The sequence below is a fragment of the Jatropha curcas genome, chromosome 3, assembly GCF_041381405.1.
Source record: "Jatropha curcas cultivar XTBG-Jc1 chromosome 3, XTBG_Jcur_1.0, whole genome shotgun sequence".
Taxonomy (NCBI): domain Eukaryota; kingdom Viridiplantae; phylum Streptophyta; class Magnoliopsida; order Malpighiales; family Euphorbiaceae; genus Jatropha; species Jatropha curcas.
Genome location: NC_143153.1, coordinates 8,684,640 through 8,690,746, shown reverse-complemented (window position 1 = coordinate 8,690,746; position 6,107 = coordinate 8,684,640).

Here is a 6,107-nt window from a genome sequence, read left to right as displayed (position 1 = left end):
TCTCAACTTCATTGATAGTCTCTTTTTCTTTGGCAATCTCTTTTTCTTTTGTTGATAAGAAAGATTAGGAGGAGTAATCTTGCAAGCAAGATTGTTAACTATATCTGCATACCATGGAGCTTGCATACCTACTAGAAGGAGAAGATGTTCATAGGGGGAATCTTCATTAATTTGTATCTCTTTAAGCCTTTCTTCCATCAACTTAAGCCTTGATAAGTGATTAGCCACAAGGTTTTCGGTTCCTTTCTTATCACGAATCTCAAAATCAAATTCCTGCAAAAGAAGAACCCAACGAATTAGTCTAGGCTTTGCATCCTTTTTCTTTAACAAATATCTAATAAATGAGTGATCAGTGTAAACTATTATTTTAGCTCTAATTAAATATGCTCTAAATTTATCAAAAGTAAAAATAATAGCAACAGGTTCATTTTCTATGGTGGCATAATTTAATTGTGCATTATTCAATATACGGATAGCATAATAAATGACATGTAACTTCTTTTCTTTTCTTTGCCCAAAAATAGCCCCTATAATATGATCACTAGCATCACACATGGGTTCAAAAGGTAGGCTCCAATCTGGTGTAGCAATAATAGAAGCTAAAATCAATTTCTTATTCAACCTATTAAAAGCAACTAAACACTCTTCATTAAAATCAAAAGGAACATCTTTAACCAACAAATTACAAAGAGGTTTTGTGATTTTCGAGAAATCTTTGATAAATCTCCTATAAAAATCGACATGATCAGGAAAACTTCTTATCCCCTTTACTGAATTTGGAGGTGGTAGCTTTTCGATTACCTCTATCTTGGCTTTGTTCACTTCATTTTCCTTCTTGGAGATTTTATGAGCTAGAACAATACCTTCACTACCCTTAAAGTGACATTTTTTCCAATTTGAAACAAGGTTAGTATTCTCGCAACGCTGCATCACTAGAGAGAGGTTATAGAGATAAGAATCAAAAGAAGAAACAAAAACAGAAAAGTCATCCATAAATGCTTCAATGAATTTTTCAACCATGTCAAAAAATATAGACATCATACACCTTTGAAAAGTCGCAGGTGCATTGCACAACCCGAAAGACATTCTCCTATAAGCAAAAGTACCATATGGGCAAGTGAAAGTAGTCTTCTCTTGATCCTCAAGAGCTATGGGTATTTGGAAGTACCTTGAGTAACCATCTAGGAAGCCATAATAAGGATAACCTGCAAGTCTCTCAAGCATTTGGTTAATAAAAGGCAAAGGGAAGTGATCTTTGCGTGTTGCTTTGTTCAACTTTCGATAATCAATACACACACGCCAACTTGTGATAGTTCTAGTAGGAATTAACTCGTTGTTCTTATTAGCAATAACTGTCATACCTCCTTTCTTTAGAACAACTTGACCAGGACTTACCCAACTACTATTCGAGATTAGATAGATAATGCCATTGTCCAACAGCTTAATGATTTCAGATTTGACTACTTCCTTCATATTTGAATTTAATCTCCTTTGGTGCTCAATTGTAGGCGCTCAATTGTAGGCTTGCAGTCTACTTCCATCAAAATTTTATGCATGCACACACTTGGATTGATCCCCTTTAAATCTAAAATCGACTACCCTAAAGCTTTCCTATGCTTGCCTAGAACCTGTAATAACCTTTTCTCTTGATCAAGTGATAATTTAGAAGAAATAATAACAAGATAAGAGTTGTTCTCACCTAAGAATGCATAATTTAAATAGGATGATAGTTGTTTCAGTTCTTGCTTGGGTGGTTCACTTTCTTTCTCACTTTTGATGTTTTCGATATCAATGTTTATATCACCTTTATCAGTGGTCAATTTTTCTTTAACATGCAAGGTGTCTTTTACGCAATCATTAATAACATCAATTCTAAAGCAATCATTATAATCCATAGGAAGCTTACAAGATTTAAGAACATCAAACACAAATTCCTCTTGACCTACCCTTAATGTTAGCTTACCTTCATACACATCAATCAAAGCTCTAGCGGTTGCAAGAAAAGGTTTACCAAGGATGAGTGATCCTTCTCTATCTTCATCTATGTCAAGGATAATAAAATCAACAGGAAAAATAAACTTACCTATGTTGATGAGCACATCTTCTACAATACCCCTTAGATATTTGATTGATCGATTTGCTAATTGTAGAGACATCCTTGTTGGTTTCAGTTCACCCATCCCTAGCATCTTGAAAACTTCATAAGACATAAGATTAATACTTACACCTAAATCAGCTAAAGCTTTTTCAAAATCAAGATTTTCAATATTACAAAAGATAGAAAAACTTCCTATATCTTTTAACTTTGGAGGCAATTTATTTTGAATGATTGCACTACACTCCTCTATTAACATTACCATTCCTTGATCGTTAATCTTCCTTTTCTTGCTTAGGATTTCCTTCAAGAACTTTGCATAACTAGGCATTTCAGCAAGAGCTTCAGGAAAATATATGTTTATTTGAAGCTTTTTAAGAACATCAAAGAAATTGAGGAAGCTTTTATCATTTGATTGCTTGAGCCTTTGAGGAAAAGGGATAGGTGGAACATATGGCTTGACTTCCTCTTTCTCTTCAAGATCAATGATGGGGATTTTCTTCTTTTCCTCTTCTTGCTTATCTACCTCCTTCCTAGATGGATCCTCCAATTGCTTCCCATTCTTTAAAGTAATGGCTTATACCTATTCTTTAGGATTTTTCTCAGTGTTGCTAGGTAATGTACCTTGAGGTCTAGAAGCCATCATATTACCAAACTATCCCATTTGAATCTCCAAATTCCTTATCGCAGCTTGTTGGACTTTATGATTCTCCTGTTGGATCCTATGATTTTCCCAAGTTTCATTCATGAAATCCATATGGGATTTGGAGAGGGCAGTGAGGAGGTCATCATGAGGCTTTTTCTCTTGGGGAGGAAAACCTGGTGGTGCATTCAAGACGTTGTTTGGATTCCCATAAGAAAGATTAGGACAATTCCTCAACCTGCTATCATAAGAGTTAGAATATAGGTAATTCTTCCTTCCTTAATTCATCATATAGTTGACTTGCTCCAAAGTTTGAGGATTTAGATTATCCAACACACATTCCCCAATTCCATGTTGTCCATTACACCTATCACATGCTTGCATAATAGAATTAACAGAGTTAGTGGTCAACAAATCCAATTTCCTTACCATATTGTTCACTTTGGCATTAAGTATGATGATGACATCAATCTTATAGACTCCTACTGGCTTCTTCCTTTCAGAGGTATTTTGATAATGGCTATGGCTTTCCATCTCTTCTATTAAATCATATGCCTCATCAATCCCCTTCCTTTCAAAAGATCCACCAGCAACTGCATCTAAAGTGATTTTTATATTAGGAGACAGTGCATTATAGAAAGTTTGTACCTGTAACCGCTTGGGTAAGTTATGATGTAGAACTTTCTCAATAGGTCTTTGAATCTCTCTCAAGGTTCATACAAACTCTCTTGATCATGGTAAGCAAAAGTCATTATCTCATTGCGAATCTTTGTGGTCTTTGAAGATGGATAGAATTTTGTCAAAAATTTTCGGCTTAGTTCTTCCCATGCGGTGAAACTTCTAACAGGACATGATTGCAACTAGGAATGTGCTTTATCTCTTAGAGTAAAAGGAAATAGTCTCAACCTTATTACAGCTTCAGAAACTCCGTTTTACTTGAATATATCACAAATCTCCAGGAAATTTGTGATGTGGGCATTAGGATCTTCACTAGGCAACCCTCTATATTGAATTGAGGTGGACAACATTAGGATAATCGCAGGCTTGATTTTAAAATTGTTAGCATCCACTCTTGGCCTGGTGATACTTGAAGTGGTCCCATTAAGAGAAGGAGTGGTATAATCTCACCAGGTGCAACAGGAGGTCGGGGCCTTTGATTTTGATTTTGATTATGTTGGTTGAGTTGATGTTGCAACATCTGGTGCTCCTCTTGATGAAATAGATCATCTATATTATCAGCCATGTCTGCTTGTTCACGCTCTCCCTCTCTTCTTACAGCATTATTCCTTTGGCAAGTCTTTTCGATTTCTGGATCAAAGATTAAAGGTTGAACTCCACAAGATCTTCTTCGCATAAAACACCTGAAATTCTTATAAAAGAAAAATTGAAATAATTGAAAATAAATGCTTAAATTAATAATAGGATAATTAGTATTGATATTGGTAATTCCAATCCTCGGCAACGGTGCCAAAAATTTGACAAGCTTTTTCACAAGTGTACGAAATGCAAACAAGTAATAAAGAGTGAGTAGAGTATCATCCCAGAAGATTGTATATCAAGTACCAAAATTGTGTTAATCTACTATTATTTAAGCGACAATAAGAATAATATAAGAATTTAAACTAAATGAAATAAAAGAGAATAAAAAGAAATCGAACAAGAATATTTGATGAAAAGAAATCAAGGATTAAAAGCTACTAGGGATTTTGACTTCACTTAATTCTATTCAATTTATTTTATTAGTTTGATAATTAATTTTAATTGTTCAAGTAGGGAAAACAACCCTAAAATCACTAACAAGCTCTCTCGATGTATTCTTAGCTATTTTAACTCGGTTTAATTACATATCTTCCAATAACGCAATCAAACATGAATTAAATCATTAAGTTTTATGGTTTATTTTTGAATTTATAACCTAAGGTCGTTAACTTATGAAAACCCCCATGAGTCAAATCATATAGATTCCGCATGAAGTTATTATTCTCATGTAATTTATTATCTTTTTCATATAAACAACCCTTCTCCTGATAGTGATTAATGAAATAAATCAATCCACGATGAAATCCTACCTTTAAACATTAAGTTCAATAATAAATTATACCTAGAACAAAGAAAACCAAATCTAATATTATAAATTAGAATAGAAATTAAGCTACATCAAATCCCTAGTATGAGAATTTAGTTCGACATAGTAATTAAATAAAACTCAATTAAACTTGATAATAATTCCATAATCACTATGAATAAGGAAAAAATAGAGACAAGAGTTAGAGTTTAGAGATAAAAACTAGTCAATGAATAATGTGGACGGCTTCCTTGATTCTTTATACAAACTTAAATGCTCGAAGTCTAAGATCTAAGATCCAAGATTCGACTCCACTAATTGTTGTAGAGATCTCTCTTTATATAGACTTCGTAGGGTGTCTTTAAATCCGAGTAGGAAAGTAGCTGGCCTAATTAGGAAAAATAATATTATTGGAGTAGGAAACTGATTTTGTGTTGTATTTCTTCTTAATTAGGAGTCTTCTTTGACCAAATAGGGCTGAAACTCAAACAAGGTTAGTCTTCTATTATTCCTATGTAGCTTCATGCACAAGTCATACCCAAGCTTCAAATCTATACGTGCTAAATAATTAAATCCAGGCCACTTGGAATTTTCAGCTTTTCTTGGTAACATGGCCGTGTACTTTACTGACTCGGCCATGTTGAGCTTTTAATTCTATTTTTCAGCTCCAATCTTCTTTTATGCAAATTTTAACTATTTTTCTTCTAAAAACCCTTCAAATCAAGCTTATCAAGGATCAAGGAAACTTAATTAAAAATATAAATAAATCTAAACAAAAATTAATCAAAGAAATTAAAAACGCTAAAAATCCTAATAAAAACTATGTTAAAAATACTATAAAATTAAGACATATCATAGCCAATTAAATTTTCAATGTCAACTTACTTTTCAATGTATCATGAACACTTACTTTCACACCCTCATATTAAAATAAAAATCAATAACAAAATATACGATTCAAATAGGTAACAATTCGATTAAAACCCGAAAATCAACCTAGCTAACAAAGGTAATCTTTCCTCATTCTTTTGGTTATAACTTTTCTCAAACATGGAATTTTAGTATAAAATTTATACTATTAAAAATTAGACAAAAATATCTTTTCAATGATATGCCTAAATATGGGTTGAAATGAGCCCCCAACCATAGGCACAAACTCACTGCACACAAAAAGAACTCAAATACTGAAGACTTTTCCTATGGTTTTTATGAATAATGGGTTAGCTCTGAACGTGTCCGCTTAAGGTTGCAAGCTACTTTGGGATCAAAGGCTTCAAGTTTCATACCCTCAGATCAGATTGTAA